The sequence below is a fragment of the Ambystoma mexicanum genome, chromosome 10, assembly GCF_040938575.1.
Source record: "Ambystoma mexicanum isolate Mex_15411 chromosome 10, UKY_AmexF1_1, whole genome shotgun sequence".
Classification (NCBI taxonomy): Eukaryota; Metazoa; Chordata; class Amphibia; order Caudata; family Ambystomatidae; genus Ambystoma; species Ambystoma mexicanum.
In genome coordinates, this window is record NC_090932.1 from 174,943,872 (window position 1) to 174,969,271 (window position 25,400).

The following is a 25,400-nucleotide window of genomic DNA, read 5'->3' on the forward strand; positions in this document are numbered from 1 at the left end:
GCGGCTTCCCCGGACCTCTAGCCCCTCCAGGGTAACATGCATACCTCTCTGGCTTCAGTCCCAGCTGAACTCAGCATACTGTGAGCTGAACTCAGCATACTGTGAGCCCCAGCTTTGCTCCTCAGCTGGATGGCTCTCTCTCTCCCTCTGCTGAGCCAGTCTCTCCTTGCGTCCGTGCAAGTCCAGCAGACTGTGAGCCCCAGATTTCCTGCGTAGATGGGTGGCTGTCTCTCCTTCTGCTGGGCCAGTCTCTCCTCCATGGATTTGCCAAAGATCCCAGTGCCTCTAGGTAAGCATCCTGTTCTTCCCTTTCCTTGCTTCTCTGGACTGGCTTCACTCCTTCCACATGGTTTAACCCAGGGAAGGCTCCTCTCACACTTCCAGTCTTTCTTCTCTTTTATATTGACTCTGGCCAGTAGGATTTAGGAAACATTAGACTGCTCAACAAGGTTGCTTTTGGTAATGCTCATGCCCCTGCACTTCTCCCTCATCACAGTACTGATCTTCTGACTTCATGGTGAATCACTGGGTATGGGTATCTTCTTCATCACAGTATTGAGAAAGGGTTCTTCACTTAGGTAACTCCTATTCTGAGCTTATTAGCGAAGGGGTTGTTCTTAGGGTTGTAGAAAGGGGGTGTAGGGTCAGCTGATTGGTGGGGACAACGCATTGTCTGGGAGGGCCGTCTCTAATCCCATAAGGAGCTTCCACTCCCATGCAATCCTCCCCGGAGCGCCACCCCAAGAGGATTATTGAATTATGACGCACTGCCCTGTCCCCATGGAAAAAGCCTCCCCCCATCCCCCAGGGGAGAAGGGACAACATTCTCAGATTTGTCACAATCACCAATACATTTCCCTCACTCTGCGCTTGAACATCAAGCAACACAAATGGGCTGCATGTGTTCTGTATATAAATGTTCACCAGAGGCCACCAGGGGGCGCGCGGGCAATGGCTGCCTGAATGTGCTGCTCTCCCCGAAGCCAGGCGTCTAGAGGGAATTGACCCCCCCCCCCCCCCGAGACCACCCCCGGCGGGCCCAACGTGGCGAATGGGACGAGTGAACCCTCGGGGCGCCCCGCGGGAGAAAGAGCAGAGCCCGACGACCCCGGGGTTCCCGAGATCGGGTCTAGCGGAAGAAGACGCGGCCTGAACACGTGAACGCGGCCCGAACGGGCCCCACACCAGAGGCCCCCTCGCCGTGACGAGAAGCCGGAAGTACAGCGAGCCCGGCGGCGGCTCGGGAGACGGGCTCCCCCCTCCTCTCCCCCCCACCGCCCGGACCAGAGAAGCGACGGAACAGCGCCCCCGGCCCGGGAGACCGTCCCGGAGCGCTCGCGGTTGGGTCCGCTTGACCGGAGCGGACCGGCGCTCGGACGCCTCCGCCCCCATCGGGAGTCCCCTGGGCGGGCTGCAGCGGTCCTCGGGGTCCCGGAGGAGGGAGGTGAGGAGAGCGAGCGGCAGCGACGCGGGGAGACCCGGGCCCACCCCCCCGCTGGCACGGGTGGGGATATCTCCCCGCACACCCGGATTAAGCGCAGGGGGGACCCCCGGAATACATCGACCCCATCCAGGGGGGTCCAGTCTTGGGCGCCCTGCCCCCCCCCCCCTACGGACAGAAGAACTTGGGGTGGCTGGGGTGTGAGGCCCCCACCCACTGTTGGTGGGGCGTGTGCCCGCTCCCCCCCACACCACGAGAGCCCTCGGGCAGGGCGTCGGGGTCGTGGTGCCCTCCGCTCCCGCCGGCCCAGACCACAAGTGACACCCTTCTACGGGGCGGCCAGAAGAAGCCCCGGACCACTGCGGCAGACATCGAGCGGGGTGTGAGGCCCCCCACCCAGGGACAGGTGGGGCGTGTGCCCGCCCCCCCCCCCAAGAAAAGACTAACCCCCAGGAAACAGCCAAGACCCATCTGTGTCGTGAGCGGGGTGGCCTCGCCTGGCCTCCCCCCCCTTGCACCCGCGCCCCGGGAGGGAGATCGAGTACTGACCCGGAGTGGGCGGGGGTCGATACTGCGAGGTGCAGGTAAATACCAGATGAACTGGCGAGAAGCCTTACAGTGATACCGTTTCCAGGAGACCCCCAGAGGTAACATGAGCACGAACCCCAAAGAAACTATGGCCCAACACGAGGATGCGGCCCCTTCATCGGCAGCAATGGAAAGAGGCTTTGCCTCGATTTTGCAGGAAATCAGGGACATGCGTTCCGATATAGCCCAGAAGTTTGAAAAAATGGACCAGAGGGTGGACAAGGTCGAAGATAGACTATTACAAGTGGAGGCCAACCAATCATCAACAGCAGCAGCCCAGGACATACAACTATGTATGAGGCTGGAGGCCCTGGAGAAGAGGGACGAGGAAAGGTCCCAACAGATGGATGACTTTGAAAACAGGGAGAGGCGGAACAACCTCAGAATTTTCGGGGTACCTGAAGCGGAGGGGGAAACGGAGAGGGACATCACCCGAATAGTGAAGGACATCATCACCCTCCTATTCGCAGAGGAGATGACAACCGAGCCCACATTCGACAGAGTGCATAGGGCAGGGGGCAGAGCAGGGGCCCCCCGGTCAATTTTGGTCCGGTTCCACTATTACTTGGAAAAGACAAAGGTGCTGGAGGAGGTCCGAAAGACCAGAGAAATCACCTACAACAATGCTCAGGTCTCAATATATCAGGATCTTTCCTCCTACACGCTGGCCAAGCGCAGACTGTGCCAACCCCTCACGCTACTATTCAAAGAAAAGGGCGTGCGTTATAGATGGGGCTACCCCTTCTCCCTGAACTTTGAATACATGGGCCAACGGTCAACCCTGATCACGGAAGAAGACATCCGGAGTGCTATTCAAGAGTATACAGTGGATCCGCATCCCCGGAGGGGTCCAGTGGGACCAGAGAACCTCAGAACAAATAGCCCCGGCCCGTCCGGAGAGAGGAGAAGGCGCACCGGTGCAAGGAAATTTCGGAAAATGAACACCCCATCCCCAGCAAAAGCGGGAGAACGAAACGACCCTGAGGACTGAGAACGGGGGTGACCCACCGAATCCAGGACCGATATGCGCAGATTCGGAGAGTCTACCACTACTACCGTCCCCACGAACAGCAAGTACAGGGGACACATGGTCGGGTTACCGCCGGGGGGGAACATTGGGGGCTCGAGGGTATGAGCTTTATGTGTGAAATGCCTGGCCTAGGTGGGCAGGCTGGTGGTTCGGCCAAAAGCCAGCAATGGCAGAACTAATTGGCTGGATGCCGGGGAGGGGGGTGGGGGTGTATACGGGAGTTGGGGTTGTTCAGACACGGTTGGGGTATGGGGGGCAGTTGGGGTGTTTTAGGCCCACCTGGGGGGGAGGGGAAGGGAACAAAGGGGACCACAAAGTAGAACCAAGGGAGCGCGTGAAGAAAAGAGATACGAGGGTATTGACCGAGAGGGAGGGAATCTGGGACTATGGCCGAGGCTTAAACACGCCCACAAAGAGATCCCTGGTCTGCAGAGAGTTTAGAAGGGCCAACCTCGACATCCTCTTCTTGCAGGAAACCCACTGGCCACGGGGGAAGGAACCCAAAATCCGGGGAGGAGGTATTGGGGAGGTCTTCAGTGCATCCCACAAAAATAAAAAGAGAGGGGTGGCCATCTTGGTGGCGAGGAACGTGGGGCTCGAGAAAGAGGCCGTGCTGAAGGACCCAGAGGGTCGCTACCTGGTGGTGCGGGGATCCCTGCAGGGAGCCCCACTTACCCTAGCCGTTGTCTACGGCCCAAATGAAGGCCAAATCCAGTTCTGGGAGGAGGTGAGGGACAAACTCAAAGGCTTTGTCCATGGGACGGTGGTGGTGGGGGGGGGGGACTTTAACATGGTCCTGGACCCAACCCGGGACAAGAAACGAGCTGGTCCCCAGGCCCCCAGGGCACCTGATGAGATCATGGCACGGGGCTTCCAGAGGGTCAACTCGGAGCTGGGCCTGGTGGACACGGTCCCGACCCCTAGAACAGACACCCCCTTATTCACTTACTACTCATCCGTACACACATCATTTTCCCGGATAGACTATGTCCTGGTGGACGAGACCTTGTATCCATTTGTCACTGGCCATAGGGTTGACCCAGTCCCCTGGTCTGACCACGACTTGGTCCGAGTCACCATAGCAAGAGGGGGCCTTAATGAACACAGGGGAAGATGGAAGTGTAACGATTCCCTCCTGAAGGACGAGGTCCTAGCCCAGGAGGTCCTTGACGCCATTACAGAATTTTTTGAACTCAATGACAATGGTGAGGTGCGAACACACACCCTGTGGGACGCCTTTAAGGCAACCCTGCGGGGAGTCCTGATCCAATTGGGAGCCCAGAGGAAAAGAGAAAGGGAAGCCCAGGAACGGCATCTGAGGGGAAAAAAATCGCCCAACTCCAACCGGGAGGCCCCCCTATGGAGCCCCTAAATCAGGACCGGGGGGTGGCTGCCCTGGACGACTACAGGCTCCAACTAAAAGACCTCCTCCTCCACAAAACAGAGAGAAGCCTCCACCTGGTTAAACAAAAGTATTATGAAAAAGGGGACAGGGCGGACAGGATCCTAGCTTGGAGGCTGAGGAAGGTACAGAGAAGTAGAATGGTGAAGGCAGTGAAGAACGAGGTGGGGGAGCTGGGATATGATACTTCCCACATTGGAGAGGCCTTCCGCCGATACTATGAAAGGCTATACTCGTCCGAATACAAGGGGGACGGGGGGAGATCGAGGAATTCCTAAACTCCATACAGATCCCGTCCCTGACTAGGGAGATGGCAGAGGGGTTGGAGGGTCCGGTGACCGAGGAGGAGGTGGAACATGCAATCAGTGGCATGAAGGTGGGCACTTCCCCGGGCGAAGATGGCTACTCAGTCTACTTTTACAAAAGGTTTCGGTCAGCCCTCGCCCCCCACCTGGTCAGGGTGTTCAATGCGGTTCTGGAGGGGGGCCCTTTCCCAGACTCCATGATGGAGGCAATCATTGTAGTGCTCCCCAAGGACGGTAGAGACCCCTCGGAGTGCTCCTCCTACCGCCCAATCTCCCTGCTGAATATTGATGTCAAGATCCTGGCCAAGGTCATCGGGAGCCGGGTGGAGGGGGTCCTACCGAAGCTGGTCCACAGTGACCAGGTGGGGTTTGTTAGGGGGAGACAGGGCTCAGATAATATTCGTAAGACTATAGACTTGTTTCACTACGCCCAGGTGTCGGACCTAGACGCGAGCGTCCTTTCCCTGGACTCAGAAAAGGCATTCGACAGGGTCGAGTGGAGGTTCATGGAACTCACCCTTAAGAAGATGGGCTTCGGGACACACATCAGGGACTGGGTGGCCGCGTTATACAGGGCCCCAAAGGCCAGAGTCCAAGTGAATGGTAGATTATCAGACCCATTCCCCCTATCACGAGGAACAAGACAGGGATGCCCACTCTCCCCGTTGATCTATGTCCTAACTATGGAACCCCTGGCAATAGCAATCAGAACACACCCAGACATCAGGGGGATCAGGAGAGGTGATGTAGAATTCAACCTCTCCCTGTTTGCGGACGATATCCTGGCCTATCTGGTGGACCCAAGATCCTCACTCCCGCCCCTCCTGTCCCTGCTGTCCGCATTTGGGCGCTTTTCAGGCCTAAAGATCAACACTTCTAAATCAGTCCTCCTCCCCATGAGAACTCGGGACCCAGGCCTAGACTCCCGGGACAGTCTGGGGGGAATAGCGGTGGGGAAGACCTCTATCCGATACCTGGGGATCTTTCTGACCAGGGACCTGTCTAATCTCGCCCCCGCCAACTATGACCCCGTTATGTCACAGGTCACCGCCGATTTAAGGAGATGGGGCTCCATGATCCTGTCCTGGTACGGCCGCATGACGGCAGTGAAAATGAATATACTCCCGCGCTTACTATATCTCTTCACCGCTCTCCCTACTAGCGTCCCCGACCAAACCTTCAGGGTCCTCCAGAACGCGGTGCGCGAGTTTGTATGGCAGGGCAGGACCCAGAGGACCGCGAAGGCCATTCTTACCTTACCTAGAGAGGAGGGGGGGTTCGGGCTGCCTGACTTCCACCTTTACTTCCGCGCCGCCCAATTGCGCGTCCTCCTGGAACACATGAGGGAAGGGATGGGCACATACTGGTCGTACCTGGAGGACATGGATGCGCACCCACTCAAGGTACGCGACCTCCTATGGGCCCCACACAAATTCATCCCGAACAGGCTCAAATCCCACCCAACACTGGGAGTTCTCTGGGCAATCTGGAGAGAGGGCCCCCAAACGGCACATCTGACATCATGGCCGTCCCCGATGTCATCCCTTTGGGGTCACCCACTTAGACTGGGAAGCAGGGGGTTCCGTAATGAACAGTCCTGGTCAGATTCAGGGATGGAATGGGCTGGACAACTATTTAAAGAGGGAGAATTCCTACCATACGAAGACTTGAGGGTCGCCCTCGGCCGGGAGTCAATCTCCATATTCGAGTACCTCCGCCTGAAGGGTATCCTGTGCGATCAATCATGGGGCCAGAGTCTAAAGAGACAGATGACCCCCTTTGAGAAACTACTCGACACTGCAACCTCCAGGAAGGGGGCGGTATATGCAATGTATAAAATCCTTAACACTGTTGACCTGGGGAGAAGGAGGGGGTTCCGCACTTTTTGGAACGACCTGGCCGGGGAAGAAATCTCGGAGGACTCCTGGTCGAGGATATTTAAAATAGCATTCCACGGGAACCTGTTCACAGCGGACATGGAGCACAACTTTAAGATCCTACAGGGGTGGCACAGAGACCCCGTCAAACTGTCAAAAATGTTCACGGGAACATCCCCCGTCTGCCCGAGGGGATGTGACCAGGCAGGCACGAGGGGCCACATGTGGTGGCACTGTCCGAAAGGGCAAACATACTGGGAGAGGGTAAGGGGTTGGATCGCTGAAGTCACGGAGGAACTGCTTCCCCATAATCCCCTGACAGTGCTGCTGGGCCTTCCCCCAGAGGATACGGAGGTATACAGATACCTGAGAATGTGGGAAACAATGCTGAGGGCTGGGAGGGTGGCCTTGGCCCAGAAATGGAAGAGCAGGGAGACTCCCGCAAAGGAGGACTGGCTACTTAAGGTTAAAAACATGTTCTTGATGGACAAATTAACGGCGATGATGAACAATGACATGAACTCTTTCCAGACTAACTGGTACGGGGTACAGCAGATCTGGAGATGGGAGGTCCACTGATGCTCGGGGAGGGAACATGGATGGAAAAGGGCGCCCACGGCCCAGGGGACAGCGGATGACACAGCCAAACACGCAGTTGAAATTCTTGCTCTTTCCCGAACTCCGGTCACACAAAGTTTGCAACGCGTCTCCCTGTGAAGGGGGTTCTACTGGGTTCAAGTTATTGGGGGGGAGGTTCGTCTTTTTGGGAGGATGAGGGGGAGGAGGGGCTCCTTTTCTTTTCTTTTTTTTTGGGCTTGTGACTTGTATACTCTATGGTAAAGCTTTCAGCCTGTTTGTTACATTACGAAAATGCTAATAAAATAAAGTTTAAAAAAAAGAAAAATGTTCACAAGCTCCCTTAAGGCAGTAATGCCTTGTCCCCTCTAAATAGTACTTGTCCTCTCAGAAACAGCTCAGATGAAATTTTCCAATATGAATGCAATGCATCAGGAACATACTTCTCATCTGGAAACCCAGTTTTAATTTATTTTTCAATTAATCAAATAGCTGGACCCTGAGTCATTCCTTCAATCTATTGGTCAGAGTGGGAGATAACACACCACTTCAACTTAAGCTGCTGTGCACTCCTCTTTAAACAAGTGTCATCATCCGCTGACCTTTATTGAAGTCTAGACATACAATCAGCTTACAAATGTAATCTGGGATATGGCGTCTGGAGTCAGTGTATTCTTAATGTTTCACAGATGAATGAATCATTAATGGTTGTTCCTCCCACGGATTCCGAGTGGCCCACTTCCATCCAAAAAAAGGCAGCTTTCAACAAACAGTGGCCCGTCAGGGAACAAAGCGCATGTGCTTACTGCGCATCCAGGAAGTGGCCAGGTATTTTGGCGATGCAAACAGTGAGGTAAGGAGGGGTTTTGTGGAGGGCTAAGGGCATGTGTATATGTGTGAGTGGGGTGCGTGTGTGTCTGAATGTTTTACATGTCGGGAACCGGGGGAGTGGATTAGTAGTGCGGGGGTCACAAGGTGTCCCCCGCAGAACACATGACAAGGCGTGGGGGGAGGAGGTTTCTCTGCAGTGCAGAAACCAGGCTCAGTGAACCAGATTTCGGCAAAATCTGCATGCAGAGAAATATCCTAGATCTCAGTGCAGCTTTTCTTCAGAAACCTTTCTGCCACTAGGGGGCGCAACGTGGCTCCACATCAGCTCCACCTGTTACCACTATAGCAGTACATGACGTCAGGCCAGTATATATTGAGGAAACACTGCATGACCTTAGTTCCCCTTTTATCCCTAGCACTCCCCACACTGAGGGAATGTAGAACAAAAGATGTACTAGCCATCCGTCAAGAGGGGCAGTTTGGAAGGGTGACGAGGAATCTGGGGGTGGGGGGGAACATCCACCTGAAAGAACATTACTGAGAAGTAATTAATTTGGTCTTCTAATTAATTCCGTCCTCCCACTGATTCCTAATCTATGATCGCCCTGTCCCGAAAGTGAATCCAAGCAGTAAGGTTTGGCAAACATCGGGTAGAGAAGCCCACATAGCCACTTATCAAATGTCCAAGACAGGGCCCCCTCCAACTCTGTAGAGTACAAGTGGCATCGAGACCTTTGGTAGAATGAGCCCTGAGACCCTCAGGCATATCATTCCCAGTCAGATCATATAATTTTGCGATGCAGGGAATGAACCATCTTTACAGGGTCTGTTTGGTCGCAGCCTTTGCCAGCATGGCACTAGCACAACCCACAAAAATATTATCTTTCTTGACATCCCCTCGTCTGAGAGATTTAGTAGCTGACAGCCCATACTGGGTGCAGCTAATGGAATAGCTAATCTGCCTTGGAAGGAAAAAAGTCTGGAAGTTGGATCTTTTAAGAAAGATGAAAATCGGAGACCACCTTCAGAAGGAAGGAGGGTCTCACTCTCAATGTCACCTTTTCTTAGGAGAAAAACAAATGGTGAGGTTAAGAAGACAATGCCTGGAGCTCACTCACTCATCTCCTGGAAGTGCTGACAACCAGGAAAATCACCTTACAGGTGAGCAATCTAAGAGTACAAGTGCTTAAACGGAGCATCCATAAGAAATGTTAACACTAAATTGAAAACCCATGCTGGAACTAAAAGGGTATAGTGGAAACTGATTGCACAACCCCTGCAAAAATGTCATGACAATTGGAATTATGGGTCCTTTTGAATGCCGAGATAATGGCGAGGTCCTCTTTCAAAGTGCTGATCTGCAGGGTCGTCCAGGCCAAAGACAGCAAATAGTCCAAAACAGAGGAAAATGACTAGTTACTCACCGTAGTGACTAACATACTCTTAGTCCATTATCCCCTTTCTTCCATACTGCATGGGCGTCCCTCGCTAGGGACGGGAGACTGATCCTTTTTCATCAGAAAAAACCTTCTTCCCCTTTAAATTTAGAGGCCCGCGGGGTGCGTCCCTGGAAGCATGTACTCCCCTGCCTCCGCCCACCGGCGGCACGCCTCAGTCCCAATTGACGCGTCGACAATATTTAACATTGCCTAATGACACCAGTATTATTAGGGGTGGAGGGTGGTGGGACGTATGGAGGAACGGGGACTATGGACTGAGTATGTTAGTCAGTAAGGTGATTAACTAGTAATTACTCTTACGTCCCGTCCCCTTTCCTCCATGCTGCATGGGTGATTGTAGCCCCATGGTGGAGAGGAGCCCCTCCTTAAGAAAACAGGTTCCTTAGAACCACCTATCCGAAAGCTGCATCTGACTTAGAGCCAGCGCCCAAACAGTAGTGCTTACAGGAAGCCGAAGGGGTGGTCCAGGTGGCCGCCCTGCTGATGACCTGCCACTGGAATGCGATGACCTTGGCCTTGGCTCTGACAGCGTTGGCGTGCATGTTAACTGGAGGCAGTTTGTGCTGCCCCTCATAGGCCTCCTTGATGGCTGCAACCCTCCACCTTGCTACAGATGCCTTGTATGCCTGATAACCGGGCCTTGACCTGTCTGTTCTCAGTCTGCTGAGCCTGTCCGCCTCCAGGTTGGACTCGCCCGGAAGGTGGATGGCCGACAGGTAGATGTCGTTCTCCAGGGCCCATTCCTACATGCTGATCGCCAGGCTGCACAGTGGAGTCTGGATGAGGACGACCTTGCTCCCAATGAGCGGTAGGAAAGCTTTGTGAGCTAGCCGGATGGCTTTCAGCTCCAGTCCGTTGATATGAGACTCCTGCTCCTGCCGGGACCAGACTCCATGGACACTGTGGTTGTTCAGATTGTCCCCCCAGCCTTCCATGGAAGAATTTGTGGTGTTGCTGACCTGCAGGGCTGGATGCCAGAAAGGCTTGCCCATCCGCAGGTTGCATTCCAAGGACCACCATGTGAGGTCTGGTGGAGAGAGGGAAGAATGCTGACCAGCTCCACTTGGGAGCCCCGCTGCTGATTCCATGAGGCTGCGAAGTGCAGCTGTAATTTCCTCATGTTGAGTCTCGTGTGCGGTACGGGCAGTAGGACCAAAGCCATGATACCCAATAGATGTTTGTACCACCAGGCCGAGGTCACTTCTCGGGTGAGGAAGTGAGTAGTGGCCCTCTTGATGGCCATGATCTTATCCTCAGAGGGTAAAACCCCAGCTCGTGGAGTGTAATCATAAGGGCTGAGGAAGTGTGGTGCACCGCCAGTGAAGATCTTGCCCTTGCGAGCCAGTCATCCGGGTACGAGTAGAGGTGGTGGCCCTGTGCCCTGAGGAGGGCTGCCACTGCATTCATAAGCCTGGTAAATACCCTGGGGGCTCAATTGAGGCCGAAGGGTAGCACCTTGTATTGGAAATGGTAGCCCATGATCCTGAATCGTAGGAAGGGGCGATGCTTCTGCCAAATCGGGACGTGTACATAAGCGTCCTTCAGATCCAGGGAGCACATCCTGTCTCCCCTGCACAATGTGTCCGCAATCGGTGCTGGCATATCTATCTTGAATTTTTGAAGAGGGAGGGAGAGGTTGAGGGTGGAGAGGTCCAACACAACTCTCAGGGCAGCCTGGTTCTTCTTTTGTATGGCGAAAATCCTGGAGTAGAAGCCCAATCCTCGCTGGGAGGCTGGGACTTCTACCACTGCCTGGCTCTCTACAAGTGACCGAATTTCTGCCAACAGAGTTGCTATCCTAATCTGTGGGAGTGGAGGGGAGTAGGGAGCAGAGGGAGGGATCGGTAAGTGGTACTGTGTGGATACTACAGGGAGGATCCAGGGGTCCGCAAACTTCTGGCGCCAAAACTGAGCATGAAGGGCAAGCCTGCTCCCCACCGGAGACACGTGGACCCGAAGGGACACGTCGTTCCTTCTTTCCCTCTGAGGCTGCTGCGGAGGAGGGGGACTGAAAAAAGCCCTTACCACCCCCCTCCATCCCACTTTGTTGTTTTAGCCTCTGCCAGTCCGGCCTTGAAACGTGACTGGCTCTACACCAAAAGTTCTGGAAGGAAGTCGGCTATTTCCCACCAAAGCCTCTGGTTAACAGCTGTCAGCATAGCATCCGCGTTGGATTGATGAAGATGCAGCCAAGCATTGGAATAAAGCTTCTTCCCATACGCCTCCAAGATCTTCTCCTCCTTGCCTAGCAGTGCCGAGGACGACTGAGGCTTTGAGTAGAGTGATGCTGCGGCAATCACTGAAGAGTGCGGTTGAGGGTGTGCCGACAGCAAGAGCGGATCCCCCTCCATTTGCCTATACTTGGTGTCGAGGTGCCGTTTCAGCTGGGCCGTGTGGGGCTTGAGCCACCACTTCTTGGCCAAGGCGACAACGTCCTTCTGCATCGAGACCCCTGTTCTAGCTGCAGGGTGTAGAGTGAGGACCTCGGCCAGTACCCCCACCTCCGGTTGTTCGACTTCGAGTTGAGGAAGGCCCAAGTACTCTGCCAGACATGCGAGTCGTTTGTGGAAGACTCTGGCTGATGATGGCATGTCAGGGTCTTCTTCCTCGTCTGTGTCCACCAGGGCCGTCCGACTGGTGGATGAATGCTGGGAGCCAAGGGCTGAGGTGTGGAGACCGGAGCCAGAGCCTGCAGCAGAGGTTGGTATGGAACCTCTTGTACTGTGGGAGGCAGGGGAACGGGAATCGAAGGAGCCGGTGTGGGCAGCACGTCCCTGATCACATACCCAAGGATGAGCCCCAGATCTCATGAGAGTGAGGAACTTTTCAAAGAACCTGTCTTTGCAGGCCGGTGGGGTGGCAGGTGATATTGGCAGGGTAGCGGGCGGCTGCTGGGGCCGGTGCGTACTCTGTCTAGTTTGTTGCGGGGTAAACCTGCTCTGCGATGCTGATGGATAAGCTGTAGGCCATGTACCTGGTTGACACCAGTCCCACCTTGTAAATCGCTCTCCCACCTTCTCCGTTCCTCGGGTGGTATCGGACGAGCGGCCATCTTGTCTGGTGCAGCCGCCATCTTATCGAGCTGCATGCCATGTGCCGAAGTCGTGGTGCTTGGCTCACTAGGGCTGGCCTCCTCCAGGACTCTTGGCAGTGGAGCATGAAACCTACCCTGCACCTCAGGACGAAGCCTTGTAGGCGTGTCGCCCTCGGCAGTATCGCTGGCAGTGCTGCGTGCAGGCGCCCCCTCAGACATGTTGCTGGTACAAGGGCATAGTCCCTCGGGTGCAAACGAGGTAAAAGAACCTTGTGGTCCCTCAGCAATGTCTCTGGAGGGCTCTACAGAACCCTCGGCCTGGCGGCCGGTATCTTAACTAGGTACCCGTGCTGGTGTGAGAACCTGATCGGTTCCTCCCACCCGGGCGCTTCCTTGGGAAGGAGTTGCCCTTGCGGGATGCGCTGGACAAGAGCGGCCCTACCTTGGGCCTTGACTTAAGTCTGACATAGTCCTTCAAGTCCTCTGGAGGCGACTTCTCAAAGAGCTCCCTCCACCTAGCTAGTCTATTCTTCAGAGCACGCAATGAAAGTGCGTCGCATGCTGTTCAACCCTCCCAGCGGTGGTCGGGGCCAAGGCAGCGGAGGCAAAGAGCGTGGGGATCTGATGTAGGGAAGAGCACCTCGCAGGCTGGACACCTGCTGTGCTGAAGCCCGCTGAGGAGCGTGGCACCAGAGGACCAAGTACCTTATTGATAAAAGGAGACAGAAGAAAGTATCTGGGGAAGAGCACATGGTATTACATGGCTGAAGCCAAACCCAGGGGGACTGAGGAGTCAGGGGAGTGCATGCTCCCAGGGCCGCACCCCTGTGTGCCTCTAAATTTAAAGGGATTTTTTCGGGTGAAAAGCGTTCCGTCTCCCGTCCCTAGCAAGGGACGCCCATGCAGTTTGGAGGAAAGGGGACGGGACATAAAGGTAAGGGACAGAATAAAGGGTCTAGATCCAACTCTCGACACCAGGCTGAGAATTTACGCCATCTACAGGCTTAAAGAGAGAGGAGCAAATCCAGGACGTCGCCCAACATGTTCCTGTCCATGTATCTGAAGGCACGCCTGTGTATGCTCGCACCAGAAAAAAAACAGCCGGCTAGGAAAAAAGGCCCACGACACTCTTGCAAGGATATATATTTCTACAAAAAATAGGAATGGATCGGTAAAGAACTCTGCTGCCACGGAACGTTCTGAGGTCCGTTGGCCGGTGTGGTACATTATAAGCACAAACGGCGTCACTGACGACGTCAACATATATAGTACAATTCTAAAAACATGGATTGGCAGAGGGCTATAGATGTGGGGCCTGCTCCATATGGGATGCCAGGCCATTGTTCCATCTTCATCTGTCCATCTTTGTTCACCTGGGTGCTGCTGGGCTTGTCATACGCGGTGAGCTGACCTAACAATTAATTAGCTACTCTGACACACAATGTTATTCTTCTGATTGTAGCAATGCACCTGGTAGATACAGGAATGTGCTTGAGGGAGAATCGCGGTCACACTAACTCATACACACTTCACTCGCTCCCAGAAAAACAGCAACCCCCAATGTCCTCCACCTTAGTTTTAGGCTTAATTCTGATGCCACCCTGCACCTCGCTGCACAAATCACATGACCCATTCCTGAAGGTGTGCTAGCCTTGCCTTCTGATCTTAGTGATCGATCGAGGCGTGTAAACGTTTTATGGTCAGTGGTCGGGGTTTGGATCATGCAATGAAAGCATGTCAAAGTTGTATTTCTCATATGGGGATCGTTGGGAGCAGGACGGCCTTGCCATCTGTTCCGTGGGATGGTACTGCCAAGAGGCGCTCAGGTCCCTCTGCATAACCTTGCAGGGCACAATTTTCCCAGGCGCGAGGGCCTGTAACTTTCTGAACAATGGAGAAGGTTGTGGATCTCTCAGACCTGGCCTGGGTGGGGGTGGTGTTCGCACTCATGCTAGGGGCCTAATGCTAATGCACAAAATACTGTTTGCTGCACTTGCGCCTACCTTTTAAAACGGTTACCACTTGCCAAGATGGTGTTCACCCCTGCAAATACCATATAGCTTAAAATGCATGCACTAAGGCGATCGCGCCCCCCACCCATATGTGCACCCCCCTACCCACTACTCGCTGGGTGTACTCTATGAGCATCTAGTTCTTATTCGGTAACGTCTAGAGGGTGGGAAGACCGTCTATTCTTCCCAACATATCTCAGACTCTCACAGCAGCCAAGCTGGATGTGCTTGGAGCAGCTCGAACAAGCCAGTTGTCCAGTTAGGGAAAGACATGAATGCCTTTCCTCCTGAAGTGATAACCGTGGGTGCTGAATGAAAAAAAAAATGGCAGAACTTCGAACTGGTAATGGCATTGGACCGCAAGGAATCAAGTCCCTTATGCGCTTCACGTGAATAGGCACATGGAAGTAGGCATTGTGAAGGTCCAGTGACACCAACCAATACTGCAGATAAAGGGCTTGGAGGATCTGGGCCAGAGTCGCCATCATGAATTTGCCCTTACAGTAGCTCTAGATCCAGGATGGCAGTAAGATGCAGTCCTCCTTCTGAAGCTGAAAATAGGTAGAGTACCGCCCCCTTCTGAGTGCATTACCAACTTGATTGCGCCCTTCGGCAGAAGTTGATGGACTTCCTCCAAAAGGAAAGCAGAGAAATGTTGCATTGAGCTCGGCATCATCATTCTGTATCGTCCATAACAGATCAATAGACAAATGCGCAGGACAGGTGGGCTGGATGAAAGGATGGATGTGCAGAGGTATATATTCATAGATGAATGGATGGCTTGGTGGGCATCTAGGTAGATAGGTGAGCAGGTAGTGGATGGGTGAGTGGATAAGCAGGTGGGCTCTGAATGGATTAACAGGAAGGTGGATGAATGAGCAGGTGGGATAATAGATTGATAGGCAGGTGGATGGAAAAATGGATAGGCGGGTGGGCCGGTGGATGGAAGGACAGGCAGAGAGTTGGATGGATAGAAATATAGGGAGGCTAATTGTTGGATGAGCAGACAGATACATGGACAGGAAGATGGAACAATGGGTTGGTAGATGGGCAGGCAGATGGGCACAGAGGCAGGCAGACAGATTATAGGGGGATGGACAGCTAAGCCGGCAGATAGATGGGGAGAAGGATAGGCAGGCAGATAGATGGGATAGAAAGAGACACACCCACATAATAAACAAACTCTCAAAAAACAAAAAAGATGACATCAATTATTTTACAATAACAAAGTGACATAAAAAGTTGTAATTGGAAACAATAAGTTACTAACATTCAGTCCCAATTAAGTATTTCCCTAATTAATACAAACCTAGGAGGTTTGTATGTAGGAGTGTGGGAGTTGTAAGGATGCAAGATTGCAGTAGTGAGGAGTTTGTTTTTCCCTGTGAACTTCCTGTGGGCGTGAACTTTTCAAAACAACAAAATCGGATCCGCAACGCAGAGCAGTTTGTGGCGTCCGAGTAGAGTCTTGGAGTCTGGGAGCAGCAAAGGAGACCAAGTGACGGCCCAACACACCGGATACCCGATACCTAGTGTTACACCCTCCATAAACTTTGGCAGAGATTCTAAGATGCATGAGCGAGGGGCATCTTTCCACCTACCCTCTGTGTCTGTGTCCAGGACTCGGCATGAGCTAGAGTCGAAGCCCTCATCTCCTGTTGTCTCTCTTGCATCGCTGCGGCTGCCCCCACCAACACAGCCAGCACCAAAGACCAGAGCTCAAATGCGATGCGAGTTTTCAGAACGGAAGCGTTTAAAGCCCTGAAACGCCCCAAGTAAGTTCCTTGAACCTTCAAGCTGTAACTAAATCTTGCCTCGATACTCTAAAAACTGCTTCCCAAAATGACACCTTTATGAATTCTACTCAGTCGAATGATAACCCGAATTTATCATCTGAAGTGCTTATTTTGCATGACAGCCCCTTGAATGGCGATCGTTACCATCCTCACAACAGCCCCAACCCTGACAAACAAGCTGCTAAAGGCAACATCGATTCAAGCAATGCTGACTAGCCTGCTAAATCATGTTTGAGCCTAGACGGCGCCATAGCTGTTCCACAATTGCGAGTTCTTGCTTGGCGTGCAAGACAAGTCAGTGTGGAAAACGTAGTAAGCGCAGAAAGCAAACGAGAGCATGCGGTCAACCCCTTTCAAAAATGCCCACAAACAAATGCTCTCACCGTGTGCGCAGATGCACCTGCAGCAGTACCAGCTTGTTTTCTTTAAGCTCCCGGTTGATAAGGCGCACCATGACTGAAATTGTCGCAACTGAAACACCTGCTCCACACTTGAACTGACCTTACCACATCATCTGATCTAAGTTGTCCTCAAAATAATACCAAAAAACAATCAATATGCTCAAGCGATCCTAATTCCAAAAATCGTGACCTAGTCCCTGGATATAGAATTAAGGCTACATCCTCCTCGGACTCATCTTCAACGGACTCACCAAAACCAGTGCGAGAGCTTCCAAAAAGAAGACGCGTAAAAGACCAAAGCCGAGCCAAAACTATGGAGTGCACAAAAGATCTAATTACTAAAATCCTACAAGAAATGCATCCAAGTTTGATGTCTGCAACAGCAATAGTAATTGCCCCTTTTATCAAACTTTATGAGCAAATCAACGATAACATCAAGGATCTAACAACATTAGTAGCCCTAATAAATTCCAAAGTGGTCCATCTGGAATGTGACAACACTCTTTTTAAACATACTTACCACGAAATGAACAAAAAGATCGATGTCTCCTTAAATACCTTAACTGAACACAAAAAAAAGTGGCAACATGGATAAAAAGCTATTCGCAGAAGTGGTAAAAGAGGCCTTAAAATTACTAAAGACCCGCCACTTGACAATACCAAAAATATTGAACCAGTCCACTGACATTTGTCAAAAAGAACAACCAGAAGAGAATGCGACTACACTGGACCAATGCACGTGTGGGATCAATAAGACACAGAACAGTGAAATGCTGCCAATGGATGAAACTCTAGTTGAGAAAGTCTTCCGAGACGAAGACTCAGGAGATTTGTGTCTGGAAGCATCCAGCGGTATGGAAAACTCTGAAAAAACTTGTTAAAACCTTGGAAATAGTTGCACTTCGCCTCAGATGGGTAAAGAATTGCAAGATAAAGCAGGTCCTGCGAAAAAACTATCACCTAGCTGTACTACTAAGTCAGCGAATAAAACCAACAACGTGCAAGCCTTATCAATGAGTTCTTCGTTTTCAAAAGCGCTGGAGAGTAGCCTTGGTAATGAAAACCCGGCAAATACGAACACTCAAATTCCGACTACCTCACAGCCCATGATAACTATTGGCAACACATCGTTGGACGCGACAAATGATTGCAAAGTGACAGAACCAGATGCTCAAAAAACCTTTTCTATATTTAGTGGAACAAAAAATTTCCCCAAACAGAAGGCAAACATAACTATGAACCCAAAAAAAACATGGAAATGTAACTCATCTCGAACATTTTTAGCAATATTAAGACAGTAAATGTCACTTAACACAAGCAGCGACATCACCTGTGCAAACAAGCAAACACTTCAAGTGGCCCAACAAAGTGGCGACTTAACGGAACATGACTTGTTTCAAACAAGTGCCTCAATCGACTTGATGAACTTGTCAACCTATGAGGACACCGAAAACACCACACTTACATCTGAACACTTGTCAGATAAAACTGACTCGACACCAGCTGCTGAGATCGCTGATGCTAATGACAAAAACGACATTGCGGCGGAAGTTCCTCCGCGACCAATAATCGTGACTCACCACAAAGAATCTGCACTTTGATTCCTTCAGTAATAACCATACCTCCTTGCATTCAGTTACCATCAGTTCCATCTTTCACAACTTTGAATGAGAAATGGAAGAAGCTCGCAGGCAACAATCGAGTCAGATCTGCACTTGAATTTAATATCGAGACAGAATCCAAGGCTCCACCAACTGTTGAGACAAACCATAAAGCTGAGAAAGGTTGTTCATTGCGTTTACGAGAACCTGATGGCAGATCTCGACCGACGACACAGGAAGCCCAACTTCACAAATCTGAGAACCATTCAAAGCCCCTGGGAAAATTAAGCAAAAAACCACAGGGACTTTACAGACTTGGACTTGAACAAATTGAGAGCAATAAAAGCCTCACTTTGAACCGCAATAAAGTCTTAAGTCTATTTCACCACGACCCAAGCCTGCGAGCTATCCACTCAAACGACTTGAAAATTGTCGAGTTTGTTGAGGGGGCATCGAACGACAAAGTAATTTTGCATCTGGACTCAAAAATAGTTTTCAATAGTTTGCTCGACTCTGCACCTGCACTCATGTCCCTGGGCTTTGATATCTACGAAATACATGACGTAGACCAAAGACTGCTTCAGCCCGAGGTCTTGGGATACAAAATTGTAGAGAAGCAAACAAACATGTCCTATTGAGTGCGTGATGAGCATCGAAGAGAACTCTGTACTCCATTAACAGAAAGTGAAATCTTGGAGGCAGGATTAGATGACGTACCTAACAGCTTGCCCCGAGAAATGGATCAGATTAAAATAACTTGCCTGCAACAATAGAAAAACTGATGCCAAAGAATCTCACATTCCACACTCAAATGGAGTAAATGAAAATCATGAATGGCATTGGTTAGCTGAGCCCCTTTTCAATAACACACAAAGAAGCAAGCAAAAGTAATGCCAGGAATGCACTACGGACTTGACCCTCTCAATTGGGTCTTGGAACACTAGAGGATTCCTACACCTATTCCAAAATAATTGGTTGTCTGGATTTGATATAATGTGTCTTCAAGAGGCGTGGTTACATGAAAGTCCCTTGTCAGATGAATACGAGATTGCAATAAACCCTGCAATCATAAAGCCAAAGGGAAGACCTATGGCGGGATTGTTAACTCTTGTTAAAAAGCAAACAGGACTACGAATTGAAATGTCAAGAAACATATCTCCATACATACAAGTATCAACAATTAAAATGACAAACAAGGAAAAAATATATGTCATTAACTTATACTGGAACCATCTAGCAGCTGGGACGACAGCCTTTATTGATCAGATTTCAACTGTAATTGATGACATATACATAGAGCTGAGCTCCTCTAAAATTGTAATTTGTGGAGACCTGAACATCAACCTCATTAACCCGACAAAGGGGAAGCGCGATGAGATGGCAAACAGACGGTCAATCAAAATGAAATTACGAAACATCCAAATGTTAAATGTAAACATAAACGGCGACATCCCGGCAAAATCTACATGGAAACGAGATGAACAAATATCTATCTTGGACTACTTTTTCGTGACTGAAAATGTTCACGACCGAATCATCCACATGCAGGTCATTGATAGCCCATATAGTGACCATAATGTCTTGAAAATCACATTAAACATAGCTAATAAATCGAAACAACATGTGTGGAATCATAACGTCATCATTGAATCTAACAGAGTAAGATTAAGACTAACTGGCGTAGAGCTTAACTCCATATCGAGAAGATACTGCGAGGAAATGGAGTAATGACACCTTCTAGTTCAATTTAAAGAATACAATCAAGGTCTAAAAAACAAAAAATGTGCACCTGAACACAAATTTTATCTGGATGTACTTAAAAGAAAAAGACATATGCGTAGTGACATCCGAACCTTGCGACGCCAAGACAAAATGTCCTTCAGAGAAGGCAAAAGACTGGCCAAGCAAAATTATAAGAACTGGGTAAAATCCCACAAAGCGACTATGCTTCAAGCAGACTCACAACTTATGTTAACAAAATTGAAAAACAAAAACTCCCGTGACTTTTGGGGTCTAATTAACAAGACTAGAGCTTCCCAAGCAACCTTACAGATCTCTAAATGTCTCAGAGGAATGCTGCATAAAGCACTATGGTGAATTATACAGCAAAAAGGGCAACTTTAACAAGCCTGACTTGCCTAAAATGACTTGTTGGAATTTCAAATTTGAGAAAGACATCATCCTCAATATTATTAAAAAGGTTATCTTATCGCGAGCACCGGCGCCTGACGGCCTAACCAACTACACCCTAAAACAGAACCCAGAAGGATAGGCAGAAATATGCCATGCACTTTGTAATAGCGTTAATAACAACTTTTCAACTCCTAAATCTTGGAAAAGTGCGATCATCGTATCAGTCTTCAAAAAAGGAAACCGTAAGAACCCCAAAGACCATAGGCCAATTGCCTTACTGGACGTCCTGGGTAAAGTTTACGCTACAACTCTACAACAAATGCTGGTCGAATTGTTGCAAAATTCCAAACACAGACATGAGAGAGTCGGGATTTGTCAAAGGGGTTGGTTGTGGACTAAACTTGCTAATCTTAAACCTCTTGAAAATGGAAGCAATACAAACTGGAAGTAAAGTGTATCTAGAGCTAATAGACTTCTCACATGCTTTCGACAGTATTGACAGAGAAATTCTGTGGGGCAAAATGAATAAGTGGGGATGCCCACCGGGTCTACTTGCTGCAATTAAAGACCTACATACCGGAACCAACGTGAGGATCCTACTGGATCAGATGGGGACACACTCAGCCGCAATTGATACATTCTGCGGCGTCAAACAAGGCTGCCCCTTGGCAGCAATTATATTCAACATGTTACTTTCTGACATCGGCATAGCATTTGACAGTGTTCATTCCTTTCCACATAAAATACATGGGACCCATGTTAGTTGGCTGTTATATGCCGATCATTTGATTCTCCTAGATGTGACACCAATTGGGCTGCAGCGGAAGCTGGAAACAATTCAAATGTATGCTGACAAAAATGGGCTGGAATTCAATAAACAAAAGTGCAAGATTTTGGTCTTGCAAAATCTGAAGTACTCAAAAAGAAGTAACGGAAAAAACCCTGAATGGCAACTTGGAGGGGAAAAACTAAAACTCGTAACAAATACACGATACTTAGGAATGAACATCAGCTCGAGCCTAGCTGATCACTTGTGGGCTGACTTAGCCAAAACAAAATGCCGTCAGTTGGTTTGTCAGGCTACCGTTATTAACAACAAATATGGAAAATTCACATTGAAACCGGTGATACATTTTTATAATCAAAAAGCGGAACCTGCCCTGATATTCGGAGCAGAAAACTCATTTGGATTCTCCTACGAACTATGGGCAACGCTTGAAAATATATTTTGGACAAAGGTGTCACATCTACCAATGGGCATTCCGACAGTGTGTATTCGATACGAGCTTGGACTTGTATCTATTAATGCTCACGTGAGCTGGAACTTGCTTGCTCTGTTCAGTAAAACAACTAATCCGGAAGCCCCTTTACAATTTCAAATACTGCACGATCACGGTAGAGGCATTAAATACAGTATACAAGTTCAATGGTCAAAGTGCTGTGAAACTCTGCTCAATAACATCAAGTGCGATAATCAAACCCTACAGTGCAACCCAAACTTAGTAAAAAAAAGAACATTGGGAACACGATTGGATCACAACTAGTGAGCAATGCGCAAAACACAGAATAATATAAGATGTACCATTTGAAGCTAGAGCTCTCAATGACCTGCAAAATTCAGTGGCGTTATTCTCGGACGCACATCGAAGAAATGTAAACCTGGGATTTCACCTGAATGCCCTGAAAACAAAAACAAGACTGAGCCTCTGGCCAAAAAATGCAGGGATGGACCTGACCTATAGATTTTGTATGCAACAAGAGGAGTCCTTAAAACATCTTGTACTATTTTTTTGATGGTATTAGTAACCAAAGATGCACGCATTTGTCGTCCTTGCTTGAGAAATACCAGACATTGAATGCTGAAGATTGGTGGTCAGCGATGTTTAGTGGAACTGACCACAAACTAATCTTCGCTTTGAAATTTCTCATTGAAGATATAAGAAACCTCCTTGCAGCAACTAACAATGAGGAAGAATAACCTGGACACTAAGACTTTGATGGATTTTATTTTAAATTTTTTGATTTCATTGCTGTATCACCTATTTAAAGGTTTAATTAAACCGTAAAAATAACAAACAAAACAAAGTAGGGAGGAGTTAGTTGAGGGGTGAGTGTAATGTAGAGGGGCTGAGGGTGTTTTCACTTCCTGGAAGATTTCACTGAAGTTAAAGGTGCGGCGCAGTGTCACGCAGAAAAGGTCCCATGAGTCAGATTGGTTTCCCGCAGACGGTAGTGCCAAGATTTTCGAAAATGCTTATAATAGCCCAAGTTTCTGGTGCACAGTTTTTAGTCGGTTGCCATTATTTTTCATTTCTTTCAAAGTGGTTGGTTGAAGAGACAAGTCTTGAGCTGATTCCTGAAATTCAGGTGGTTCTCCGCCAGGCGGAGAGGTGTGCTTATAGTGTTCCACAGTTTCGTTGCCAGAATTGAAAAAGAGGATCCTCCATGCCGTTTCTTGCTGAAGTTTGGGACAAGTACTAGTGTTGCACTGCTGGACCCAAGTGTTCTGGAAGGAGTGTAGTGTTGAAACGTACTACTGAAGGAAGAGAGTGCCCCCCCCCTCCATTGTATGAATGTTGGGCAATGGACAAGGTTTGGAAATTAACCCTTTGTCATGGGAAGCCAGAGGAGAGTATGAAATGCTGGTGTGATAGGTTGAAAACCGCTTCATTTTGAGAAGTAGACTTGCTGCTGCAATTCAAACTATTTGAAGTTTCCTCATGAGGTAATCTTGGAGTCCGAGATAGAGGTTGTTTGCATAGTCTAGTTTGTATAGTTTTAGAGAAATTATGGCCATGGCCCTGTGCCTGAATGTTAAGTAAGGGAAGATGTGGCGAAGCATGTGCAGCTGGGAGAAACAGCTTGTGACATGGTTTTGACCTGTGGATCAAGAGCGAGAGCGTTGTCCATTTTCTTTCCAAGATGTCTTTTTATAATTGACAGGTTTGGGAAGGGGCCTATTTCATCAGGCCAAGGGGTTTTAGTGGAGATAGAACCTGCAGGACTACAGAGCATTAGCTCGGTTTTTCTAGGGTTGACTTTTAGTCTGTTTGCAGTCATCCATGTGTCCACCTGTGTAAGGCAGTTTTAAATGCCTGAGGCGTTCGGTGATGGGTGGTTCACACATGTGTAGATTATTTGTGCATCAGCGGCGCAGTTACAGCAGGAAATACCACATTTATTGATGATGTCTAGTGGGGGTATCGTATAGATGTTGAATAGTAGAGACGAGAGTGTGGATCCTTAGGGTACTCCGCAAGTAAGTGTGCAAGGCCGAGAATTGTAGGGTCCCAAGATTGTGGTTTCCATTCTACCCATGAGGAAGGAGGTGATCCAATGTAGAGCTGATTCTCTAATACCAATATCTTCCAATCTTTTTATGAGGATCTTGTGACATATCCACCTTGAAACTTTGAGAAACACTGACAGGTATTAACTTCACAGTGCTGCACTATCTGGATAGCTCATTCATCCACCCGCAGTAGTAGCTCTGTAACTGCTCCTTGGCCACCTCTTTATGCATCTGAAGAAAGTACTGAGCCTTCCCACTTACACCTTCCATAACCTCCCACGATCATCCTCCACAACCTCCATGCACGTTAGTTGTGTTAAAGCTCCATCTTCTAATCCTTTGCCTTCATCTTTAAATAAATCCTTGAACTGGGCCCCCACTTCTTTAGCAAACTCCACATCCAGCTTTCTCAAACTATCTGTCCATGTAACCACCTGCCCTGCCTCCTCCTTCTAGTCCTTCACACTGTTTGGGTGCTTTCACTAGATCATCCTACTTCCAGAAATGCATCTCCACTGTTCAGGGTTTTAAATTAGCTTTACATATTCTGCGCCTCATCCTGGAAGGTGCAACCCTGCAGTTAGCCAACATCGTTCCCCCCTGTTGGTCCCCGAGCCAATCTCTGATTCTGCATCTCTGTAAATTAAGATGTATTTCTGTAGTTGCTCCGCAACATATCTGTTAGTCGGTAGCATCACCATTCTATGCAGCAATGTTCCTCCTCCCACAACTGCTCTTGTTGCCATTTCAAAATTGTATTAATTTAATTGCTTATGGTATAAAATAAACCTTTGTAATAACATAAAATAATTGTAACACAACATTTAAAACAGTCACTAAAAGGTATACAATTCCAGAATCAATGTTTCCATTTACTGCAGTGTTGCTCTCCTGTAGAGACAAAGAGGTGGGTGGAAGAGCAAGGATACAACGCAAAAGAGTGCTGCAAGATAAGAAACTGAGAAGCATGCCTGTCGAGTGATGTGGCCAGCCTGCCCCGGTTTTGCACTTTTCATGCTGTGATTTGTAGTTTTATTTTCCCCATTCACAATATGATATGATATGTTTTTTTTATATAGCGCCTATACACAATGTGTTTCAAAGCGCTTCAAGGCAAGGGAGGGAACAAGGAAAATACAATGACATTCTTATAGGCCATGAACATTAAGGAAGTGAAATCAACTATAGTACTTGGCTTGACGACATTTCAGATAGTGCAAGAGCTAAGACATAGATAAGGAAGACAGGGGGAGAGTGGGAAGGAAATGGAAACAGACAGGCGACTACTGCACTAGGCCTGACAACATTTCTGGTAGAGCCGGAGAAAAACAAAAGGTGAGGTAGAGGGGTGCAGAAAGGGAGGGGAGGAACAAAACAAGCGACTATCGTACTAGGCCTGATGACATTTCAGATAGTGCAGGGGGGGGGGGGGGGAACAAATAAGGGGAGGAGGGAGGAGACAGACGAGGTTGCTATCATACTAGGTCAAGGGACAATTATGATAGAGTAAGTGCATAGAAGAAAGTAAGGGGAGAAGATAGGAAAAGGAGGAAAGGGAGAGGAGGAGAGAATAGAGAGTAAGCAGTCAAAAAAGATGAAGATGGGAACAGCATGATTCAGG

The 25,400-nt window shown here is 49.4% G+C and overlaps 1 protein-coding gene across 1 annotated transcript in view; it reads right to left on the reverse strand.

Annotated features, from left to right (window-relative positions):
* Positions 1-25,400, reverse strand: part of IKBKB (inhibitor of nuclear factor kappa B kinase subunit beta) — a 1,202,582-nt gene that overhangs the window by 14,399 nt on the left and 1,162,783 nt on the right. The window lies entirely within an intron of this gene.